This window comes from Chiloscyllium plagiosum, unplaced genomic scaffold, assembly GCF_037043375.1.
Source record: "Chiloscyllium plagiosum isolate Xiang-an unplaced genomic scaffold, Cpla_swu_hap1 HiC_scaffold_12, whole genome shotgun sequence".
Taxonomy (NCBI): Eukaryota; Metazoa; Chordata; class Chondrichthyes; order Orectolobiformes; family Hemiscylliidae; genus Chiloscyllium; species Chiloscyllium plagiosum.
In genome coordinates, this window is record NW_028270150.1 from 18,573,733 (window position 1) to 18,600,632 (window position 26,900).

Below are 26,900 nucleotides of genomic sequence, written 5' to 3' on the forward strand. Positions count from 1 at the left end.
TCCAAACCACTAAATCACCCTCAATCCCATGCCTCCATATTTTATGCAATAGCCTACCGTGGGGAAACTTATCAAATGCCTTACTGAAATCTGTATACACCACATCAACCGCTTTACCCTCATCCACCTGTTTGGTCACTTGCTCAAAGAACTCAATAAGGTTTGTGAGGCATGATCTGCCCTTCACCATGTTGACTATCCGTAATCAACTTATTCCTCCCTAGATGATTATAAATCCTATCTGTTATAGCCTTTCTTGAGGACAGGAAAAATTTCTGGCTGTAACAGCAGCTCCTTTTTTGAGGTATTTTAGGTGCTGGTGATTTCCTTGAATTCCAGGAGCAGCAATTACTTTTTTATAAGCTGTTGCATTGTTTTGGAACTTTGGAGAAAAAAAGTCAAAACAACAGCAGTTTTAAAAGGGAGAAGAACAGACAAAGGAAGCACATGATGAGGACAGTGCAGGAGAGAGAGAGAAAGAAAGAAACTGACACTGCCTTTGCTGTTTGAATTCATGTATCTCTGGACATCGGAATGCGTCTCGGAAAATTAACGAGCAGTGAAATTCACAACTGATCTTGGATGAACTGTTGGGTGAAGTTTACAGCACAGAATCAGATAAATAAATTGTTGTTTTAAGTGTGGCCTACAGAAAGTCTGCAGTAATGGGTAGAGTGGGTTCTTTCTTGATTATGTGTTTTTGGAGATATGTCTCTTGATTAAACTTAAAATATAAGCCATAACTATTAATTTAACCTGGGGCAGTATTTGTAGAGGAAGTTTCTGGGTCTGTAGATTGTGAAGGAGCAAACATGGCCATTAGTGGGTGGCATGGTGGCACAGTGGTTAGCACTGCTGCCTCACAGCGCCAGAGACCTGGGTGCAATTCCCGCCTCAGGCGACTGACTGTGTGGAATTTGCACATTCTCACCGTGTCTGCGTGGGTTTCCTCCGGGTGCTCCGGTTTCCTCCCACAGTCCAAAGATGTGCAGGGCAGGTGAATTGGCCATGCTAAATTGTCCGTAGTGTTAGGTAAGGGGTAAATGTAGGGGTATGGATGGGTTGCACTTCGGCGGGTCGGTGTGGACCTGTTTCCACACTGTAAAGTAATCTAATCTAATCTAATTAGTAGAGTGATATGTGCTTCATATCAGATGTGGTAGTTTAAAGAGAGTTTAAGGGTTACTGCAGATTATATCTGCCATAAATGCTGTTGGTTGCGAATCTTATCAGATCGAATGGATCGGTTGGAGAGACAGTCGAAGCAATGAGGAATTTGCAACAGCAATAATATGTGATGGATGGCAGTTATAGGAAGTCTCAGATACAGTCACATAGATGGGTTAACTCCAGGAAAGGTAAGAGAGGTAGGCAGCTAGTACAGAAGTCTTTTGTGGCTATGCCCATTTCAAACAGGTATGCTGCTTTAGAAATTGTAGGGGGTGATGGATTCTCAGGGAAATATAGCACGAACAGCCAAGGTTCTGGTATTGAGACTGGCTCTAATGCAATGAGGGGTATGTCGGGTTCCAAGAGATCAATTGTGTTAGGGGATTCTGTAGTCCAAGGTACAGACAGATGTTTCTGTGGCCAGCAGCGAAAAATCAAAATGGTGTGTTGCTTCCCTTGTGCCAGGATCAAGGATGTCTCAGAGAGGGTGCAGAATGTTCTAATGGGGGAGAGGGGCCAGCAGGAGGTCATTGTCCACATTGGAACCAATGACATAGGAAGGGAGAAGGTTGAGATTCTGAAAGGAGATTACTGAGAATTAGGCAGGAATTTAAAAAGGAGGTTCCCGAGAGTAGTAATATCTGGATTACTCCTGGTGCTACGAGCTAGTGAGGGAAGACATAGGAGGATAGAGTAGATGAATGCATAGCTGAGGAGCTGATGTATGGGATAAGGATTCACATTTTTGTACCATTGGAATCTATTTTGGGGTAGAAGTGACCTGTACAAGAAGGACGGATTGCACCTAAATTGGAAGGGGACTAATATACTGGCAGGGAAATTTGCTAGAGCTGCTTGGGAGGATTTAAACTAGTAAGGTGACTGAGGTGTCAGTGGGGTAGCACTTTGGGGCCAGTGACCATAATTCTATTAGATTTAAAGTAGTGATGGAAAAGAACAGACCAGATCTAAAAGTTGAAGTTCTAAATTGGAGAAAGACCAATTTTAATGGTATTAGGCTAAAACATTCGAAAGCCGATTGGGGGCAGATGTTCGCAGGTAAAGGGATGGCTGGAAAATGGGAAGCCTTCAGAAATGAGGTAGCGAGAATCCAGAGAAAGTATATTCCTGTTAGGGTGAAAGGAAAGGCTGATAGGCATAGGGAATGCTGCATGACTAAAGAAATTGAGGGTTTAGTTAAGAAAAAGAAGGAAGCATATGTCAAGTATAGACAGGATAGATCGAGTGAATCCTTAGAAGAGTATAAAGACAGTAGGAGTATACTAAATCAGGAGGACAAAAAGGGGACATGTGATAGCTTTGGCAAATAGAATTAAGGAAAATCCAAAGAGTTTTTACAAATACATTAAGGACAAAAAGGTAACTAGGGAGAGAATAGGGCCCCTCAAAGATCTGTGTGGAGCCGCAGAAAATGGGGGAGATACTAAACGAGTATTTTGCATCAGTATTTATGGTGGAGAAGGATATGGAAGATATAGACAGTAAGGAAATGGTGACACCTTGCAAAATGTCCATATTACAGAGGAGGAAGTGCTGGATGTCTTGAAACGTATAAAGGTGGATAAATCCCCAGGACCTGATTAGGTGTACCCGAGAACTCTGGGAAGCTAGGAAAGTGATTGCTGGGCCTCTTGCTGAGATATTTGTATCACTGATTGTCACAGGTGAGGTGCCAGAAGACTGAAGGTTGGCTAAAGTGGTGCCACTGTTTAAGAAGGATGGTAAGGACAAGCCAGGGAACTATAGACAAGTGAGCCTGACATCGGTGGTGGTCAAGGTGTTGGAGGGAATCCTGAGGGACAGGATGTACATGTATTTGGAAAGGCAAGGACTGATTAGCGATAGTCAACATGGCTTTGTGCGTGGGAAATCATGTCTCATAAACTTGATTGAGTTTTTTGAAGAAGTAACAAAGAGGATTGATGAGGGAAGAGTGGTAGATGTGATCTATGTGGACTTCAGTAAGACGTTCGACAAGGTTCCCCATGAGACACTGATTATCAAGATTAGATCACCCAGAATACAAGGAGAACTAGCCATTTGGATAAAGAACTGGATCAAAGGTAGAAGACGGGGGTGGTGGTGGAGGGTTGTTTTTCAGACTGGAGGCCTGTGACCAGTGGAGTGCCACAAGGATTGGTGGTGGGTCCTCTGCTTTTTGTCATTTACATAAATGATTTGGATGCGAGCATAAGAGGTATAGTTAGCAACTTTGCAGATTACACCAAAATTGGAGGTGTAGTGGACAGCGAAGAAGGTTACCTCAGATTACAACAGGATATTGACCAGATGAGCCAATGGGCTGAGAAGCGGAAGAGGGAATTTAATTCAGATAAATGCGAGGTGCTGCATTTTGGGAAAGCAAATCTTAACAGGACTTATACACTTAATGGTAAGGTCCTTGGGAGTATTGCTGAGCAAAATGATCTTGGAGTGCAGGTTCATAGCTCCTTGAAAGTGGAGCCGCAGGGAGATAGGATAGTGAAGAAGGCATTTGGTATGCTTTCCTTTATTGGTCAGAGTATTGAGTACAGGAGTTGGGAGGCTATGTTGCGGCTGTGCAGGACATTGGTTAGGCCACTGTTGGAATATTGTCTGCAATTCTGGTCTCCTTCCTATCAGAAGGATGTATTGAAACTTGAAAGGGTTCAGAAAAAATGTACAAGGATGTTGCCAAGTTTGGAGGATTTGAGCTATAGGGAGAGGCTAAACAGGCTGGGGCTGTTTTCCTTGGAGCGTCAGAGGCTGAGGGGTGACCTTATAGAGGTTTACACAATTGTGAGGGGCATGGATAGGATAAATAGGCAAAGTCTTTTCCCTGGGGTGGGGGGAGTCCAGAACTAGAGGACATAGGTTTAGGGTGAGAGGGGAAAGATATAAAAGAGACCTACGGGCAACTTTTTCACACAGAGGGTGGTACGTCTATGGAATGAGCTGCCAGAGGAAGTGGTGGAGGCTGGTACAATTGCAACATTTAAAAGGCATTTGGATGGGTATATGAATAGGAAGGGTTTGGAGGGATATGGCCTGGGTGCTGGCTAGTGGGATTTGATTGGGTTGGGATATCTGGTCGGTATGGACAGGTTGGACCGAAGGGTCAGTTTCCATGTTGTACACCTCTATGACTCTATGACTTTACCTGCAACTGAAGTAAGGCTCAATATACAGTGCAAATTCGATTATCTGAATGTGATAGGTGGGCACTATTTCGTTCAGATAATCGATTATTCGGAAAATCGATTAAATGCCTTTCCTCTGGGACTCGGAGTTTTAAAGTCTGCTCCCTATTCAGGAGACTGCAGCAGCGCACAGCGCGCGAGACCCTTCCCCCAACACCACCCCCCTCTTATTTCCCCCCACCCCCCAGCACAAAGCATGCGAGCCCTCGCCCCAACCCCGCTCCCTGACCTGGTCCAACCCTGCAACCCCCGCTCCCCAAACCTGTCCAACCCATCCCGCCCCACTCCCAACCTGGTCCAACCCCCGCTCCCCCCCCCAACCCCATCCAACCCCACCCCCCAACCTGGTCCAAACCCCCCAACCTGGTGCAACCCTGCCCCCCCCTCCCTAGCAGAAAGTGTGCGAGCCCCTGCGCCCAACAAAGCCCCCCACCGCCTCCCCCGCCCCGGCCACTCCCGGCCACTCTCCGGGGCATCCAAATTGCACACCAACAACAAGACTGCTGCTGCTGCTGCCTTTGTGGGACACACACACACACACACACACACACACACACACACACACACACACAGTTTTACTGCAAGTTTTTGACAGGTTCCATGTTTGCCCTGTACAGGACAATGTTGAAGAGATTATTTCTGGGAAGGGGGGGTTAGGGAACACCTCTGTGTAGAACTCCAGGGAAAGTGTGGGAGAGAGAGGGTGGGAGGTCAGTCATTTGGAGACGGTGCCTGTTTAATCACTGTAAACAAAAGACGCGATCACTGCTGGAAACACGTCTTTGATGTAATGTTTCTATCAGGACCTCGAGATCTCCTTCGGATAATCTGATTTTCGGATAATTGGTATTCGGATAATTGAGTTTCCACTGAACCAGGTTTGTCTCTATTCCCCTTCTTGAACAAGGGGACAACATTTGCTATCCTACAGTCTTCTGGCACTATTCTTGTAGACAATGGTGACGTAAAGATCAAAAATAAAGGCACTGCAATCTCCTCTCTAGCATCCCAGAGAATCCTAGGATAAATCCGGTCTGGCCCGGGGACTTATCTATTTTCACACTTTCCAGAATTACTAAAACCTTCTCCTTGTAAACCTCAATCCTATCTCGTCTAGTAGCCTGTATTTCAGTATTCTTCTCAACAACATTATCTTTTTCCTGTGAGAATACCGACAAAAATATTTATTTAGCGCTTCCTCATTTCCTTGGACTCCATCCACAACTTCCCACTACTATCCTTGATTGGCCCTAATCTTTCTTCAGTTATTCTTTTATTCCTGAAATACCTAAGAAAGTGTAAGGGTTTTCCTTGATCCTGTTTGCCAACGACTTCTCATGTTCCCTCCTGGCTCTTCTTAGCTCTTTCTTTAGGTCTTTCTTGGCTGATTTGTAACTCTAAAGTGCCTGAATAGAGCCTTCATATCTCATCCTAACATAAGCCTTCTTCCTCCTCTTGACAAGAGACTAAACTTCCTTCATAAACCACTACTCCCTCACATGACCACTTCCTCCCTGTCTGACAGGTGCATACTTATCAAGGACATGCAGTAACTGTTCCTTGAATAAGCTCCACATTTCTATTGTGCCCATCCCCTGCAGTTTTCCTTCCCATCCTAAATCTTTACTAATCACATCATAATTGCCTTTCCCCCAGCAATAATTGTTAACCTGCGGTATATACCTATCTCTTTCCATCGCTACTAAAATAAACATAACCGAATTGTGGTCACTATCACCAAAATGCTCCCCTACCTCCAAATCTAACACCTGGCTGGGTTCATTACCCAGTACCAAATCCAATGTGGCCTCATCCCTTGTTGGGTTGTCTACATACTGCATCAGGAAACGTTCTTGCACATATTGGACAACAACTGACCCATCTAAAGTACTCAAACTATAGTATTTCCAGTCAATATTTGGGAACTTAAAGTCCCCCATAACAACTACCCTGTTAGTCTCACTCCTAGGAGAAAGTGAGGACTGCAGATGCTGGAGATCAGAGCTGAAAAATGTGTTGCTAGAAAAGCACAGCAGGTCAGGCAGCATCCAAGGAGCATGAGAATTGGCGTTTTGGGCATAAGCACTTCTTCAGTCTCACTCCTATCCAGAATTATCTTTGTTATCCTTTCTTCTACATCTCTGGAACTATTCGGAGGTCTATAGAAAACTCCCACCACGGTGACCTCACCTTTCCTGTTTCTAACCTCAGCCCATACTACTTCAGTAGATGAGTCCTTAAATATCCTTTCTGCCACCATAATACTGTCCTTGACTAACAATGCCACACCACCCCCTCTTTTACCATCTACTCTGTTCTTACTGAAACATCTAAATCCCAGAAGTGGCAAGAACCAATCCTTTCCTTGCTTTTTCTATGTCTCCGAAATAGCCACAACATCAAAGTCCCAAGTACCAATCTATGCAGCAAGTTCACCCACCTTATTCCAGATGGACAGATCAGCAATGATCTTTTTGAGTGGTTGAGTAACCTTGAATGACTATATGGTCTCCTTCACCTAATTCACAATCATTCTTTGTCATGTAAATTTCCAGTGGTAACAATGGTATTTACGTTAGCTTTCAGGAAATTCAAGAGTAGTTGGAGAACATTCCAGGTATGATCTCTTAACTCAAAGAGATGGACAGAAAGTTGTTCTATCATCTGACTTCCTGAACATAATTGTGGGGTCGATTTCTAACAGAATGGCAACTCTGCAGCACTCTGTCTGGCCCAAGCTCTAGCAGGGTGAGGTGTCTACTGTGTACCAGTTCTGGGCTAAGCAACACCAGGTCCCAACGAATATTAAGCCCTCTGTCATGTAAATTTAATTTAAAAGAGCTAAACTGAGTATTCCAAATTTTAGATCTGCATTGGATATCTTCTTGTGTTCAATGCTACTGGTCATTATTGCAAGCATCAAGATTTGACAAGCAAGAATAGACTTTTACTGCCCGGTACCTGGTTAGAAAAAGGTGTCACTATCAAAAGGTCAGCATGAATTTCTGACAGCAGATCACCGCAGATGAATTCTGATATTGTCCTTTCTTGTATGACTGTTTTGTACAGCTGGATTGAATCTCTATTAAATCAATATGGAAGAAGGAGAACTGTTGTAATGGAAATAGAGCTTCATCTTACCATTACTAATGTGACGTGACAAGTGGTGGAGCATTATTAGCATCTGAAACCTCTCGAGGGGATTCGAAGCAACCAAGCACAAACTTGTAATCATTCCCTGAATGCTTCTAAATCAATCGACTGGCAGCACAATCACTGCAATGTGATGGTATATATAGTGTTCAGGCAATATTCGTCATATGTCAAAATGTTTGCATTCTAGTGTTGTGCAGGTAAAAATCATAGCAAGGGTTAACCAGTAATGACAGGACATTATAAATGTTTCCCTAATGGATTAATGGACAAACAAAGTTGCGTTGTTTTGAGGGCTTACTATAATTAGTCTGTCGGAGTTAACAAGCAGGTCGATCATAGGTTTAATCTGTATTGAGCTTATCTGGGCAGAATTGAGTTAATGCAATTCACTTCAGGGAAAAGCATTTTAATTATTGCTACTCACACATTCTTGTTAAGTCATGTGTGCTTGTAATGTTGCATCTAGCAAAATTTGGGGTACAATTGTGATGTTCCCTGTGGTTGCCGAGCCTACTGAAAATCACATCCAGGCTCTTTGAAGAAGGAGTACCACTTGGGTAAGAAACTGAAGTCATCCTTTAAGACTATAAGACCATAGGAAATAGGAACAGAAGTAAGCCATTTGGCCCCTCAAACCTGTTCCACCATTTAATAGGAGAATGGTTGATTAGACATTCCTCATGTTCATATTCCTGTCCTATCCCCATTACGCTTGATTCCCCCAATGATCAAGAATCTATCGATCTCAGCCTTAAGTATACACAAGGACTTTGCCCACACAACTGTCTGTGACATGAAGATCCAAAGACTCACAACTTTCTGAGAAAATAAATTCATCCTCATCTCAGCCTCAAATTAGCACCTCTTAATTTTGAGTTGAGAATGGGCTGCTGGAAAACCCAGCAGGTCAGGCAGCATCCGAAGAGCAGGAGAATTGATATTTCAGGTCAGAGCCCTTCATCGGGAAGCTCTTGCCTGAAACATTGATTCTCCTGCTCCTCACTTGCTGCTTGACCTGCTGCGCTTTTCCAGCACCTCTTAATTCTGAGACTATGTCCTCTGGTCCTAGACTCTCCCATGAGGGGAAACTTCCTCTCAGCATTTAGTCTGTCAAACCCCATAAGAATCACAGAATCTCTATAGTGCAGAAAGAGGCCATTCTTTTTTTTATGGAAAGGGAACTTTTAAGACAGAGGTACAGAGCTGTCTATGAGAGCCATTAAAGTAAACAATTTGTGAGGCCTTGGTATTTTTTTTAAAGTTGGAACAATAGAAAGCAGCCTGATGGATGTGATGAAGCTTTCACAGAACCAGGATTTTCAGTTTAGTTTTTTAGTTTTTCAGTAGCAGCAGTTGTTGCTGGGGTCTCAACAGGATTGGAAACTGTCGTAAATCTCTCCTGGTTGCTATTCTGTCTCAGACTTTTCTCTTTATAGTGTTTTTCCTCCTCGCGGCTGAAGTTGCACGTGAGACAATTTATTTTTGAAATTTGCCTTTTGCCAAGGGTGTGTTTATAGAATGTTACTATGTCAGAACAATTAGTTAGTAATAGTTACTGCATCTATTACTTTGTTAAGTTTTCCAACAGAGTTAGGTTATTCAAATTCCTTCTTTCTTCTGTTGCATTTCAACTACAGTGGATGAATAAAGTGTGTTTTGCTTTAAATCTGATAGTCTGACCAATCAAATAGCATCTCAAATGCAATATTCTATATTTGCCTTTAAATAAGAAAAAGTTAGAGTCTAGACTATCTTTTGAATATTTTGAGGGGGTTTGGTCTGGTTCATGATAGTGGTCAGGAGTGAAGCCAAGGTGTAACTTGATGACTGCAGAAGTAGCAATCTTCAGTGAGAATTTGACACGCTAACTGATGCAATGCTCTTTCGTGGGAAATCAAGGTGTATTACCATTAGATTAGACAAGATTCCCTACAAGTGTAGAGCTGCAGTGATATCACTGACCTCTCAAAACAATTGATTACCAGAAAGGAATTTTACAGACATCCTGACCAGGAAACATATAGCAGTAATATAAAAATCAATTCTAATTTTCTACACAGAGTGAATTGAACTCTTTGGATTGGAATTAGAAGCTAAATTATTCTGAAAAAGTCTGTTTGAAAGGAAATATTAAAACTGATGTTTAAATTTACTGATTATTCATGTAACAGGATTTCGTGAAAATGAAGTTATTTTCTCAGGGAGAGTTCAGTTATCATCAGATTTTATGAATCATCATATTGTTGAAAGGAAAGACCAGTTATACCTGGTTGAACAAACTGTTACTTTTATGGAGAGCTACACAGTGATGTGGGACTTGAGAAGCTGCAGTAATCACTGATCGCTGCTCAAGGGGCAGGGTCCGCAGTGAAGCCTGAGTGTGAGGACACAACACCAGGATTTCCGTGCCAGTCTGCGCATGCCCGATATTCTGAAGCTGTGGTCAGTTTCAGAGTGGGGAAAGATGGTATGTGCTGGTAAACCTTCAATCCCACCCACATCCAACCCCACCAAACCTGGACTAATGCGATGTATGGGATCCAGAATGAAGGCCTGTTGAAGAAACTGGCTGAGTGGATAGAATGATTGAAAACAAAGCAAAAATTGCTGGAGAAACTTCTGTGAAGAGAAAGCAGAGTTAACATCTCAAGTCCTGTCATTCTTCCTCTGAATGCAGTTGCTGAGCTTTTCCAGTCTTTGAGTCAGATTTCCAGCATCTGCAGTTCTTTGTTTTACTTCTGGGTAGAATGATTGTGTTGAACGTATTCCGTGCTGTCTAATGGGTGAGGCTATAGAGTGAGTGAATTGCTTGAGAGTTTTCTCATGAAATCCCCCCTGCCAGTGCTAAGGATGTAAAGCCAGGGGGCCGCAGGCCAGTGGTTTCTATATCCTGTGGAGCTGGCACATCCAGTGACAGTAATAATCAACTGAAACTTGGCTCCAGTTTGCTGCAGGCATGCTGCATTTCATTTCCTTGGGGATAGTGCCCAGGAAACTGTCCTCATAACCACCAGATGTAGCATCACTTCCACTTTATTAGCCATGAAACAAAAAGGCCACTATGTCTGTGCTCTGTTTTGATACATACCTATGTGTTTTGTTTCCAGTTCGGTTAGTCTGTCTTGTGACTCCCTAACTTCCCTTTTCTGCAGCTGTGGTCAAGCTGCCAAAGAGATGCGTGCACCTCTCTGAAAGCATTTAGAACTTTTGACATTTTCACTTTACCCTTAAACTGTCGCCCCTCTCCATATATTTTACTTACCTGTAATTTCCAGTACTGAACACTCCCTATTCACATAGAAATCATCCGTATTTGTGCATAATTGCAATAACAAGTTTATTGTGCAAAATTGGATGGAAATTTCATGGAGTAGAAATCTTTCCGTCTTAACCACTCAAGTATAAACCACACTCATATCAGAAGATAAAGGAAAGTGGATTATCATTTTCTCCCAACACTAAATTCCTTAACCTATTTTAGTTGGCTGAATGGCTAGTTTATGATGGGGAGTCATACCAATAGTCTGAGTTCAATTCTTGCATTGGTTGAGGCTAAAACAACAGATTCTCCTTCTCAACCTCTTCCCCCACCTCAGTTATGGTGACTCTCAGGCGAAACTACCACCATTTTCCTCTCTCTCCAAAGGGAGGGCAGCCCCATGTTCTCGTTAAACTATCTTTTTACCCTGCAGAGGAGTTTTGAGCCCAATCTGTACGTCTCTTATCATGGATTTTGACTTATCTCATGTTCTTGCTTGCTCTATTCATTCTTGGCAGTGTCCTCCACTGTTGGCTGTTCTTCTATTGCCATTGAAATAAGCTCCTGAGTTGTGTACTAATTAGAGTCTGACCATAGATATTGTGTACACTCCTCATCAACCAACAGGCCACAATACTGTAGATACTGGACAGGCCCAAGGATAGTCTACCCACAATTGGTTGGTATTAACAGAGCCTAATGTGTTTTTGTGGTAAAATCTCATGATGCAGGTGAATTTTATTTTGGCATTTTCCTATGGTGTTCTGATCTCAATTCATTCATGAAAGTGAAATAACAATCCAGTCATGTTAGAAGTATGTTGGGCATATTTTCATCTCAATATTTACACTTGTTTTATTTGTAAAAGATGTCCTTAGTTCTGAGGAATAACATGTGGACACCTTTCAGTTGCTGTTAACACTGCTGGAACAAAGTGACTCAAGGTAGTTAAGCTGAAAGTAAGACGTGGCGTTGGCAGATGTTCTTGATGATGGAGGGTTACAAAATTCAGAAAATTGTTTATCATAGATTTTGTTTTTATTTTTCTTACTTATTCTTGTCATCCTGTGCCCCATAACCTTGCATTGCCCAGCTTGGCTTGAGCTGAGGAATTTTTCTTGGAGTTTACAGTTGTTGGGATAAATTGGACATAAAGCTGACATTTTGCCACGAGAAACCAGACTTTGAAATGAAATATTTCTTTGAGACTGAACTTTGAAGCCAAAACAAGAATAACACATTGCCCTTAAGGGGGAGGTGAGATTTACACAAAGTTCTGTCTTGGCTCTGGCTTATGAAATGGAATGGTGATGACAATTAAGAATGATTGTGCAACTCTTATTTTCCACACGTGGGAAGGTTTCCAAATTTCAGAATTAATTCTGATAGAAATGACCCTGGGGAACTGACAGCGCATTCTGCAGATTTCCACTTCCCTCAGCTTCTTCCTCCAGGCAACATTTAGTTGGAGTGGAGACTACGCTAAATTCAAGCATCTTGCTTCCTTTATTCTTTTTAAAATGATGTTGTCTATTATTGTGGTGACATGAGACTTAATATCTTGAACAAGATGTACTGACTTGATAAATTAAGGATTAACTCAGATATCTAAGGACAGAATAAAATAAGATTTATGATGCTTAAAGCAATTAATATGTAACTTGTCCTGACCTACAAGTTTGTCCCTTCTTTTTGACATAGCTCACTTGTGCTAAGCGCCATTCTCACAATGCTGCTTGACCTTGGTATTTTCTCAGCTTTTCTCTGCAATCTTGAATTTTGATTGCTTGACCATTGGAGGATACAAGAATTTGGTCTCCATGGAGTTTCATAAATTAGTACTTTTGAAAAAAAGGTACCATGATAACAAACCAAAGTTTGATCTTTGGCCGACTTTGTCTGACTAGCCTGTGGGGATTGGTGGGCTCAAGCTACAGGGAGAGGCTGAATAGGCTGGTGCTTTTTTCCCCTGGAGTGTCAGAGGCTGAGGTATAAGCTTTACAGAGGTTTATAAAATCATGAGGGTCATGGATAGGGTGAATAGCCAAGGTCTTTTCCCAAGGTTAAGGGATTCCAAAATTAAAGCTATAAGGAGAGGCTGGGAAAATCAGATTGTTTTCTCTGGAACAGCGAAGGCTGAGGGGAGACTTGATGAAAGTCTGTTAAATTATGAGATTCATAGTTTGGGTTCACAGTCAGAATCTTTGTTCCCAGAACTGAAATGTCTAAAACTAGGAGGTATGTATTTAGGCTGAGAGGGGGCATGTTCAAAGGAGATATGAAGGGCAAGATTTTTACACAGAGTGTAGTAGGAGTGTGGAACACGCTGCCAAGGGTGTTTGGATAGGGGCAGGGAAGAGACTGTTAGATAAGCACATGGACATGCATGGAATAGAGGGATATTGACCAAAGGCAGGCAAAAGGAAATATATTTGGTGTCATGCTTGGTTCAACATTGTGGGCTGAAGTCCTTGTGCTGTATTGTTCTTTATTCCAGAGGTCATAGGTTTAAGATGAGAGGTGAAAGATTTAGAAGAGTCCTAAGAGGTAACTTTTTTACACAGAGGGTGGTACGTGTATGGAATGAGCTGCCGGAGGAAGTGGTGGAGGCTGGTACAATTACAGCATTTAAAAGGCATTTGGATGGGTATATGAGTCGGAAGGTTTTAGAGGGATATTGGCAAAATGCTGGCAAATGGGACTAGTTTAGTTTAGGATATCTGGTCAGTGTGGACAAGTTGGAGTGAAGGGTCTGTTTCTGTGCTGTACAATCCTATGATTCTCGACTCTACATTAATTTAGTGTTTGTCCATGTCTCCATGCCGGTGCTAGTATCATCCGTAACATTACCGCAGCTAATATCTATGAATCTTGTATAAAATTGACTATTAATATTGCAACAGTAACTACACTTCAAAATCACGTTGTTATTATACAGGGCAATGGTTGTGAGTGTCATCATAGAACACAGAACAGTACCGCACATTACAGGCCCTTCGGCCCTTGATGTTGTGCCGACCTTTGACCCTATTCTAATATTACAGTAACCTACATACCCTTCATTGTACTATCTTCCATGTGCCTATGCAAGAGTCACTTAAATGTTCCTTAAAAATCATAAATATATGCAAGACATCCTTACTTGATTAGGATTGTTTAACTAGTCACAGCTCGCAGCCTTTTTTTTATTATCGGTCAGATCCCAATGGTTAAATGTTAACAACTAAAGCTGTTCAATATCAGACATAAATTGACTAATGTTGCTAATGTAGATTCAAGGATGCTTGAGATTAGAAATAGAAATGTCTCAATGGTACCATCAGGAGATGCTGTGCTCAGAGGAACAACACTGCAAATTAGTCGGAATGGCAGGATAGCTTAAACATTTAAACCCCAAGGCTCCAGTAGTATGTGTGGACGTTACATTCTCAGCTTCAATAAAATCACAAATTCCAGGAATATTATTAAGTGTACTTCTCTCAAGGAAAGAATTCTTGAGGCTGAGTCTTATGGTAAGGAGGACTCAGTCAGCACAGTAAATGGGGTGAAGATGGCATAACATTATTGTCACTGGGCTAGTAATCTAGAAATCAAACAAATGTTTTGGGGAACCTGAGGTTTGAATCCAACCATGGTAGATTTATTAGAATTTAATAAAAATCTAGAGTTAAAAATCTAATGATGGCTACTGATAATCATTGTAAAACCCATCTAATTCATTAATATCCTTGAGTGAAGGAAAACTGTCAGTCTGACTCTAGATACACAGCAACATGTTTGACTTTTAGCACCCTCTGAAATGATCTAGTAATTTTTTGTTTCAATTGTATCAACTGTGAGAAAGTGTTTTAAAAAGGAATAAAATCGGGGGGAACAACCACCATAGACTAAGGCACTGGAAATGGTAGTGGCAAAGTCCACCTTACCAACATATAGAGGCAATTGCCAAAATTTGGACATCTACCTCACAGACTAGACAGCAACAGCTTGAAACAATTGCATTCAGGGAATCTTACCTTACACATGATGCCCTAGACAACATCTCCCCATCCTGAGATACGTCATGTCACATAGGCAGGCACTGCACAGTGTATACAGTCAGGAGGGAGCTGACCTGGCAGTCCTCAATTTTGACACTGAGTCCAGTCACACCTTATGTCAAACAAGGACAAGGAAGCCTCCTGTTGATTACCATGTACCATTGTCCTTTGGCCGACCAATCAGTATTCCTCCATGTTGAGCAACACCTGCTGCAAGCACTGTGGATAGCAAGGATGCAAGGATGAGTGTTCTCAGGCTGGGTGATTCAATGATCACCGAGAGAGGATGGGTAGCACAACTGATTCAACTGTTTGGGTCTGGGTCTGCAGCAGGTGATGAGGGAATCAATAAGAGGGAAACACATATTTGACCTTATCCTTACCAATCTGCTGGTTACAGACGCACCTGACCACAGTAAGAATGATGACCACACAGTCCTTGTGGAGATGAAATCCCCCTTCCCATTGGGAACATATTTAGCACCGATCATCGCATTAAATGGGATAGATTTTAAACAGAGCTAGCAATTCAAGACTGAACATCCATGAGGCACTTTGGGCTATCAGCAGCAGAAGAATCATACTCTTAACACAAACTGTAACCTCATGGCCCAGTATATCTTCCACACAACCATTCCCATTAAGCCAAGAGATTAACCCTCGTTCAAGGGAGAGTTCAGGAGGGCGTGCCAAGAGCAGCACCAGGCATGCCTGAAAATGAGGTGTCAACCTGGTGAAGCTACCAAACAGGATTATTTGCGTGCCAAACAGCATAAGCAGCAACAGGTTTATTGTGATCAAGCTTTGAAAGCATTGCCCTTTCGTCAGGTGAAGTGAGAGAGAAACACACAGGCACAGAATTTATAGATAGCGAGATCAAAAGATCATACAAATGGTGTGAGTGGAGTGTTGTCAGGCTGAATAATAAGTCTCTGCAGGTGATCAAGAGTGTCAGGCTGTGTTAACAGCTGAATAACAAGTGAAAGGATGACCTATAATTTGATTAAATGTGGTAAAGAGATAATTACAAAAAATTTAAAATGAGATGGTGCTAGATACAAACCAAACTGCTGGATTAACATGATAGGTATAAGAGATACGAAAGTAACAAGTGATCCAAAACTTTACAAATTAATTAAGGTAGAGAGAGCACACTAATTTATCAAGAAGATGGTGTCATCTGCAGAGACTTATTATTCAGCATGTCGGCACACTAGTTACACCATTTGTATGATATTGATCTCCCTGCCTATAAATTCAGTGCCTGTGTGCTTTTCTCTCACTTCACCTGACAAAGGGGAAATGCTCTGACAGCGTGTGATCTCAAATAAACTGATGAAAGGTCTTGACCCTGAAACATGGACTCTCCTGCTCCTCTGATGCTGCTTGACCTGCTGCTCTTTTTCCAGCTCCACACTTTATCGACTCTGACTTTCCAGCATCTGCAGTCCTCACTATCTCCAAATTGCTATTACTTTGTGTCCTCAAGATTCTTTAGACAGCATCTTACAAACCTGTGACCTATATCATTTGGAAGGACAAGGTCTAGATATATGGAAACACAGCTATCAGCTAGTCCCCTTTGAGCCACTCAACATCCTGACTCGGAAATATATTACCGTTCCAATACTGATTGCTCCGTCAAAATCCTGGATTCCCTCCCAAATGGCATTGTGAGTCTATCAGAGTTCAGTGGTTCAAAAAGGCAGCTCACTACCAGTTTCTAAAGGCTAATTTGCGAGAAGCAATACATGCTAGTTCATCCAGCCACATCCCATGTATAATGAAAAAAATCCCATTTATTTATTTTCTTTTCCGATCTCAATAATATGACTGCTCAACAATTCTTTGTCTTTTCCCTGCTTGTCCAGCTAGGATCATAATAAAGCTTTTTCTTCAGTGTTTAATGAGGGTAGGAAAGACATTCACCACCTTGCGCTGCCTTATTGATGTTTTTCAAATGTAGGCGTGATTGAGCATACAAATCCGTGCTGTAACTTGGGAAATGGAATGAACCAGCATTTTCCTCGATGTTGCCATCTGATTTCAATGACATTGGTGACATTGCTGCACGCATGATAGAGGTGTGGCACTTCTTCAGTTGTCTGTTATTCCTTAACTTGAGACCATCCCAACAGCAAGGAGAATACAAATTAACCGGCTGTCTCTTCAGGACAGACTCTGCAGCCTGAGGTTTTTCAGCCAATGGTTTCTGCATTGTATGCCTGTGAGACTCATTACCAGCTACCGCACGCTGTTTGGCTTCTTTCTCGTAGCTTTGTCCCAGGTTTATTTCTGAATGCGTTCACAGCTGGCTGTGTACAGAGTTCATTTTGAACTTCTTTATGACATTGACTCCGAGCAGCTCGTATCTTTCCAATCAAATTAATGTCAGAGTGAGACAACACAAGATATTGAAAGTAGTGAATATCTCTTACACCATCCACCGGGTCTGCTTTCCCTATTTAAGCGAGGAAATGTGCAATCTCCCACGCGCAGTACAAAACCTGATGCAGAATAGCAGTTTGAGGATTTAGTAACTCCCCCACAGCTGTATTCAGCAGTGAGGATGGTTATTGACTGGTCAGTCATAGTGCACCGGAAGGTTGGATATTAATCCCCTGCTTCAAATTCTGCTGGAAGTAATGTAATCAGTAATGCTTTATAGTGTACAAACAGGCATGTGAAAATGAATATTAAAGCAGAAAGAACTATTCCGTTCTTTCTTATGTGCTGTGCTTAAAGTTGAATTGTAAAGGCTGACTTTGCTCTGCTGATGGCTTTTTGGCACAGTATGACTGGGAAGTGCCTGGTCCTTTGTTCCACTGAGACTGTCACGTCAGAACATCAGCATTTACTCACGCCTTGGTGTTGAAAAACGCCTTGGTGTTTAAATTTTCAAAATGTTTTTCAAATTCCTCCGCAGCCTTGTACTGGCCTATCTCTGTAACTCTCCTCCAGTCCTGCAGACCTCTGTGATATCTTTGTTCCTCTGATTCTGACCTCTTGAGCATCTCTGATTCTGGAACATTCTCTTAAAGGCTCGATGCTTGGTCCTCCTTTTTCTCATCGACTCTGCTGTCAGATTACTAAGCTCTGCAATTCTGCCTCTGAGTCTCTTAGCTATTGTATATTTTATTTAATTCATTCAGGCATTACTGGCTGGCAAGCATTTATTGCCTGTCCCTAGTTCCCCTGGAGAAAGGGGTGGTGAGCTGCTGCAGGCCACATGCTGTAGGTAGATCCACAATAATGCTATTAAGGGAGAGAATTCCAGGATTTTGCTCCAGTGACAATGAAAGAATAGTGATAAATTTCCAAATCAGGATAGTGAGTGGCTTGGAGGGAAACTTGCAGGTGGTGGTGTTCCCATGTGTCTGCTGCCCTTGTCCTTCTCAATAGAAGTGATCATGGGTTTGGAAAGTGATGATTATGGTTCTTTGGAGAATTTTTGCAGTGCACCTTGTAGATGGTACACACTGCTGCCACTGAGCATTGGTAATGGAGGAGGTGGATGCTTATGGATATGGTGCCAATCAAGTGGTCTGCTTTATCCTGGATGGTGTCAAGCTTCTTGAGCATTGGTGGACTCCTGACTTGTGTCTTGTGGACAGGCTTTGGGGAGACAGGAGATAAGCTCTGACCTGCTTTTGTAGCCTCTGTATTTATATGACTCCTTATATCGTACGTCTGTAACCAAGTTGATGGTCATCTCGTTTTATTGTTCAGAGCCAAATTCTGTCTTAGCTCCTGAAAAGTACATTGAGACATTTTACTAGAGTTATAATCATGGGGTCATACAGCAGGAAATAGACCGTTCGGTCCAACTAGTCCATGCCAACTATGTTCCCAAACTAAACTAGTCCCTCTTATTTGTTCTTGGCCCATATCCATCCAAACGTTTCTTCTGCATGTACTTATCCAAATGTCTTTTAAATGCTGTAAATGTACATGCATCCACCATTTCCTCTGGCAGTATGCCACATATGAACCAGTCTCTGCGTTAAAAACTTGCCCGTCATGTCCTTTTTAAATCTTTCTCCTCTTACCTTAAAATATGCCTCCTTGTTTTGACCTCTCCCATTCGCAGGAAACGACACTTGCTATTCACCTTAAAAATATGCCACTCATAATTTAATAAATCTCTATAAGGTCATCTGTCAACCTCCTATAGTCCAGTGAAAAAGCCCAGGCCTATCTAACCTATCTTTGTAACTTAAACACTCCATTTCTGGCAGCATCCTGGTGAATCTTTTCTGGACACTTCTAATTTAATGGTATCCTTCTTATAGCAGGGTGATCAGAAATGTACACAAGACTCCAGAAGAGACATTGCCTAGGTTCTGTACAACCTCAACATGCCACTCTAACTTCTATGGTATGAGCAATGAAGGCAAGCGTGCTAAAGTCTTTTTAACCACCCTGTCTAAATTTCAAAGAATTATGTATTTGAACCATTGGCTCTCTCTGTTCAACAACATTACCTAGGGTCCTACCCTGTTTGTTTTGCCAAGTCCTGACCCTGTTTGTTTTGCCAAAATGCAGTAACTCACATTTATCTGAATCAAATTTCATCTGCCAGTCTTCAGCACATTGACCAAGATTTTTAAATCAAATCCCTACAGTGTGGAAGCAGGTCATTTGTCCCAACATGTCCACACTAACTCTCTGAAGAGCATCCCACCCAGTCTCACCTTATACCTTATACCTGCAACTCCCATGGCTAATCCACCTAACCTATAATTCCCGGACACTATGGGCAATTTCGCATGGCCAATCCACCTAACTTACTGTGGGAGGAAACTCATGCAGACACAGGGAGAATGTGTAAACTCCACACAGATAGTTGCCCGAGGCTGGAATTGAACCCAGGCCCCCGGTGTGAGGCAACAGTGCTAAAAACTGAGTTACCATCTCTTTGTAATCTTAGATAACCTTCTTCACTATCTATTATACTACCAATTTTGATGTCATCCGTAAATTTGCTAACTATTAAATTCTCATCTAAATCATTTACATAAAAGACAAACAAAAGTGGACTCGGCGCTGATCCCTGTGGAACACCACTGATCCAAAAAACAACCCACCCCCATCACCTTCTGACTCCAATCATCAAGCCAATCTTGTATCCAATTGGCAAGGTCACCCTGAATCCTGCGTGATCTAACTTTACTAATTAGTCTACCATGTGGAATCTTGTCAAAGACTTTACTAAAGTTGGATATGAGTCTGGTTTAAATAATTAAATGATTAATAGTTGAGAGCAGTAAATACCAGCCAGTGAAATGATGTCACAGGGACTTGGTCAGAGTCAAGAAGGAACTTGAAGGAGACAGACTGAAGCTAATGTACTCCTAACAGTCTCTGCAGTAACATAGGTCATAACTATCTAATCTCTAGATAGTTGCAGTAATGGAATAAACTCGTATTGTTTGCTTGACAAGACTAGTTAGACCAGGCATGTGTATAACTATTCTGTAATAGAATTTGTGTTAGATCACTTTGGGCTTGAAGGAAACCACACACAAGTACCATAACGATCTCAGCATCAATTAAATTCTTGGTTACTAAGTGGGGCACAATGATAATAAACTACTTGTGAATTGACTTTAGTTAATCCTGTTCGCATCAATCTTCAACATTCTTCTGATTTGTCTCTGAATAATTTATTACTTTGGATTGTTGCATTCAGTAAAATAATCTCGTCATGTTTTACAGAGAAGTACTTCATGAAAAATTAAGTTCTTTGAAGGATAATTGTTTGTTATGTAGAGAAATATAGTGGTTGTTTTGTGCACAGGAAGTTTATTTTAACAGGAGGAATTAATTTTATTATTTTTGCTAATGATTACTGTTGTAAAATTATGATCTTGAGAATTCCTCTTCTCCTTTCTATTGTGATATTTTTATCTACCATGTGAACTATGGAATAGATATGCACTAATTAGTTTAGTATTGGCTCTAAAGGGCTGTACCTGTGGCATTATAATTCTTCCTCAGAGATTAATTGTAATATCAAGCAGGATTAGGACTACAAGACCTGATGCAAACACTCATGTCCCCATCTCAAAGTTGCAGTGACTGCCAAATGACATCACAGGCTTTTCGATAACACCTAGAGCACTGAATGGAGAGGTTATAGTGTCAAGGCCCAGCCCAAGATATGAGTGCAACTGAACTGACACTTAAAAGGAGAACTGACTAAATGGCACACTGCTGGAGATATAAATCCCTGAATAAGCCTGATGACAAGGTTCAGTCCCTTGTCTTGATTTCCCATAATCTCCCACTGAGCAGCCCCTGACCCAACTCTGGATTCAGAAAGCAAAATATTGCAGATGGAACACACACATATGATGTTACAATGGTCTGCTAGCATCTGTGGAGAGAGAAAGAGTTTATGGTCAGCTCAATAACTTGTTAACAGAATGCGATGCAGCAAATCCTTACCTCTCTGCTTCAGGAAATTGTGCAATCCATCTCAGCAGCATTCAAAGCAAGTGCTGTAGGTTGCTCTAGTGTCTTGGCTAACATTCCCTGTTCCAACATCACGTCCAAAGAAAACTGATTAACTTAATCACCCACTTTGTTAATTGCAAGATCTTGTGTGCCAATAGCTGGGTACTAAGTATCACACTTCAAAGTAATTCATTGTAAGTGAAGCTTTGATTATGATTAGATTAGATTCCCTACAGTGTGGAAACAGGCCCTTCGGCCCAACCAGTCCACACTGAACCTCCGAAGAGTAGCCCACCCAGATCCATTTCCCTAACACTATGGGCAATTTAGCAGCCAATTCACCTGACCTGCACATCTTTGGATTGTGGGAGGAAACCCATGCAGACACGGGGAGAATGTGCAAACTCCACACAGACAGTTGCCCGAGACAGGAATTGAACCTGGGATCCTGGTGCTGTGAGGCAGCACTGCTAAACACTGAGCTACCGTGCTGCCCTAAAGCTGATTTAGTCTTGTGATATGAAACTGCATTAAAAGTGAAACTCTCTCTGTCAGAAGAGGAGAGAGTTCAGTGTTATGATGTACCTTGATGATAAAAGGCTCCAAGCTCTTAGTTACTTCTTGAACCGTTGGAGTGCTATCGCCCATTCCCACAGCTGCCTTATTGAACAGCTCATGTTGCAGATCTGGTTCAGTCCATTGTCTTGATTTCCTATAAACTCTCATTGAGCAGGCTCTATTCCAACTCTGGATCCAGAAAGCTATCTTTGAGATTTACTCCAGCTGTTTATTTGATTGTGGCTTTTTCAAAATAATTTGTTAAAAATACTCCAATGCTCCTGTCCATCTACTTTATGTTTATATCATTCACAGAACTAGGCAGTCGTATTAGAATCACACAGTCATTGAGTCATAGAGATGTACAGCACAGAAACTGACCCCTCAGTCCAACTCGTCCATGTCAGCCAGATATTTGAAATTAATCTATCCCCATTTTTCAGCATTTGGCTCATATCCCTCTAAACCCTTCCTATTCATATACCCATCCAGATGCCTTTTAAATGTTCTAATTGTATCCGCCTCCCCAACTTTCTCTGGCAGCTTGTTCCATATACGGACCACCCTTTTAAATCATTCCCCTCTCACCTTAAAGCTATGCTCTTAATATTTTGACTCCCCCACCCCAGGGAAAAGACCTTGTCTACTCACCATATCCATGCCCTGCATGATTTTATAAATCTCTATAAGGTCATCCCTCAGCCTCCAACGTTCCAGGGAAAACAGCCCCAGCCTATTCAGCCTCTTCCTATAGCTCAAATCCTCCAATCCCGGCAGCATCCTTGCAAGTCTTTTCTGAAACCTTGCAAGTTTCACAGCATCCTTCCTACAGCAGGGAGACCAGAATTGCATGCCACATTCCAAAAATGGCCTAACCAGTGTCCTGCACAGCCACAACATGATCTTCCAATACCTATACTCAATGCACTGGTCAATAAAGGCAAGCACACCAAATGCCTTCTTAACACTATCCTAACTATCTGCGACTCCACTTTCAAAGAGCTATGAACCTGCACTCCAAGGTCTCTTTGCTTAGCAACACCCTCCAGGACCTTACCATCAAGTGTACAAGTCCTGCCGTAATTTGTTTTTCCAAAATGCAGCACCTCACGTTTACTTAAATTAAACTCCATCTGCCACTCCTCAGCCCATTGGCCTATCTGATCAAGATCCTGTTTTACTCTGAGGTAACCTTCTTCGCTGTCCACGACACCTCAAATTTTGGTGTCATCTACAAACTTACTAATGTTATCTCCTGTGACATATCCAAATCATTTATGTAAATGATGAAAAGCAGTGAACCCAACACTGATCCTTGTGGCACACTGGACAGGTCTCCAGTCTGAAAAGCAACCTTTACCACCACAATCTGTCTTCTACCATTGAGCCAGTTCTGTATCCAAATTGTTGGTTCTCCCTGTATTTCAAGTGATTTTTTCCTTGCTAACCAGTCGAGCATAAGGAATCTTGTAGAACGCCTTACCAAAGTCCATACAGATTAAGTCCACTGCTCTGTTCTCAATTCTCTTTATTACATCTTCAAAAAACTCAACCAAGTTAGTGAGACATGATTGCCCACAAAGCCATGTTGACTATCCCTAATCAGTCCTTGCCTTTCCAAATATATGTAAATCCTGTCCCTCAGGATTTCCTCCAACAACTTGCCCACCACCGATGTCAGGCTCACTTATCCATATTTCCTGGCTTTTCTTTATCACCTTTCTTGAACAGTGGTACCATGGTAGCCACTGTCCTGTCTTCCTGTTTTTATTGTATTATGATGTTGACATATGAAGGGACAAAAACTTGCAGAGAGATGCACAGTTACTTTCACTATTTCCTGGAGCTGGTTTGTCATGCATTTGTGAACTGCTGTTCACCAGGAAATGTTTTTGTTAGACAGAAAGATTAAATAATGGTCAAGATGGCAGTGGGGTAGGATGCTCCTATTGGAGCACCTCTGGTCCTTCTGTTTTCTTTCTTTGTTTCCTTCTCTTTTTTGCCCAATTTTCCTCTTTTTTCCCCTTTTTGGTATTTTCCCCGTCTTGGTGTTCACTGCCCCCCGGCAGTTCTCAGCCTGGTCTCTCGGTGGCTCAAGGTAGATCCCAATCTGGTTTCTCAGTGGCTCGAGGTAGATCCCAGTCTGGTTTCTCAGTGGCTCGAGGTAGATCTCAGTCTGCTTTCTCAGTGGCTCGAGGTAGATCCGAGCCTGGTCTCTTGGTGGCTCAAGGTAGATCCCAGCCTGGTCTCTCGGTGGCTCGAGGTAGATCCCAGTCTGGTTTCTCAGTGGCTCGAGGTAGATCCCAGTCTGGTCTCTTGGTGGCTCGAGGTAGATCCCAGCCTGGTCTCTTGGTAGCTCGAGGTAGATCCCAGTCTGGTCTCTCAGTGGCTCGAGGTAGATCCTAGCCTGGCCTCTCGGTGGCTCGAGGTAGATCCCAGCCTGTTCTCTCGGTGGCTCGAGGTAGATCCTAGCCTGGCCTCTTGGTGGCTCGAAGTAGATCCCAGCCTGTTCTCTGAGTGGCTTGAGGTAGATCCCAGCCTGGTCTCAGTGGCTCAAGGTAAATCCCAGCCTGATCTCTCAGTGGCTCGAGGTAGATCCCTGCCTGGTCTCTCAGTGGCTTGAGGTAGATCTCAGCCTGGTCTCTCAGTGGCTCGAGGTAGATCCCAGCTAGTCTCTCAGTGGCTCGAGGTAGATCCCAGCCTCATCTGTCAGTGGCTCGAGGTAGATCCCAGCCTCATCTGTCAGTGGCTCCTGGTGGGTCCAGGCTTGGTCCCTCGGTGGCTCATGGCATGTCCCAACGTGGTGGTGCTTCGGTTCGGCATGCGAGTGGATCCTGCCTGGACCTGTTCCCGAGGCACCGGGGGAGATCAGGAGATGGGGGGGGGGGGGGGGGGGGGATGCGGGGTGGCAGTTCCAGCAGCAGTGACGGAATCTGCGGTGACGGCATCAAAATCAGACAGCTGTGTTCTCCCAAAGAGTGAGATTGGCAGAGAATTCATCAAAGACTGAAGAACTTTTAAATTATTCCTTTATTTTCCTAGTTTAATACATGAAAGGCTTTAATGTTAATTGTTTAATTTACTTTTCTACTATTCTATGAAGTAATGCTGAACTTTTTAACCCATTTCTCTTACACTTTTGTCCCTAAGTTTTTTTTATAACTAGATACCTTGGCGTCATGCGTGGCAAAATTATACACTTTTCACCCTGTACTCCTGCACTTCTGTCCTTGAGTCTATGTGACAATAAAATCTAAAATCTAATGATGGCTCTGCATACAGATAACAATCATTATTTCTCATGAATATTAGCCAGGATCAAAGCAAAGATGAATCAACTTTCTGATACTTCAGCCAATAAATCAGCCAAGTACAGGTGGAATAACCTCGTACCTCACTGAGTAATGAAATAATTGCTGACTTCTGCACCAAGCTCCTGGTTCATGGTTCATTATAACTCAATCTTAATTTTACAAAAGTATAGAATCTTGCTGAGAAGACCTTGAGGGCCCAACCTGAGGATTTAGAAATCCAGCAACATCAAAGTTTAAAGGGGAAATGTTTAGGTACTGTAAATATAAAATCCTTCTTAATTGTATTAATAGCTAAACTGTCGTGGATATGATGCCTGTTCAGGAATTAGTTTGTTCTGATGGCTAGCTGGCCAGTCTGTGATAAAGATTAACACAAGAGGCTTGTGCTCAATTCCTGGTAATGGACTTGGGGTCTGCTGTCTTGCATTACTTGGTGTATAATGGTCTACCTAAGGCTTTATGTAAGGCCCAAAGCAGAAAGTGCTGGAGAAACTCTGCCATTCCTGCAGCCATTCCAGAGTCAAATTTCACTGCCTGTGTGAGTTGGCTTCATTAGGGAAGAAACACAAAGGAGAAGTTAAAAAAAACGATTAACGGTTATATGCGTCAGCGGGAGATAGTGAGGACTGCAGATGCTGGAGATCAGAGTGGAGAGTGTGGTGCTGGAAAATCTATATGGACTTCAGTAAGGCATTCGACAAGGTTCCCCATGGGAGACTGATTAGCAAGGTTAGATCTCATGGAATACAGGGAGAACTAGCCATTTTGGATACAGAACTGGCTCAAAGGTAGAAGACAGAGGGTGGTGGTGGAGTGTTATTTTTCAGACTGGAGGTCTGTGACGAGTGGAGTGCCGCAATGATTGGTGCTGGGTCCTCTACTTTTTGTCATTTACATAAATGATTTGGATGCGAGCATAAGAGGTACAGTTAGTAAGTTTGCAGATGACACCAAAATTAGAGGTGTAGTGGATAGTGTAGAGGGTTACAGGATCTGGACCAGATGGGCCAATGGGCTGAGAAGTGGCAGCTGGAGTTTAATTCAGATAAATGTGAGGTGTTGCATTTTGGGAAAGCAAATCTTAGCAGGACTTATGCACTTAATGATAAAGTCCTAGGGAGTGTTGCTGAACAAAGAGACTTTGGAGTGCAGGTTCATAGCTCCTTGAAAGTGGAGTCGCAGGTAGATAGGATAGTGAAGAAGGCATTTGGTATGCTTTCCTTTATTGGTCAGAGTATGAGTACAGGAGTTGGGAGGTCATGTTGTGGCTGTACAGGACATTGGTTAGGCCACTGTTGGAATATTGCGTGCATTTTGGTCTCCTTCCTATCGGAAGGATGTTGTGAAATTTGAACAGGTTCAGAAAAGATTTACAAGGATGTTGCCAGGGTTGGAGGATTTGAGCTATAGAGAGAGGCTGAACAGACTGGGGCGGTTTTCCCTGGAGCGTCAGAGGCTGAGGGGTGACCTTATAAAGGTTTACAAAATTATGAGGGGCATGAATAGGGTAAATAAGCAAAGTCTTTTCCCTGGGGTTGGGGAGTCCAGAACTAGAGGGCATAGGTTTAGGGTGAGAGGGGAAAGATATAAAAGACACCTAGGGGGCAACTTTTTCACACAGAGGGTGGTACCTGTATGGAATGAGCTGCCAGAGGAAGTGGTGGAGGCTGGTATAATTGCAACATTTAAGAAGCATCTGGATGGGTATATGAATAGGAAGGGTTTGGAGGGATATGGGCCGGGT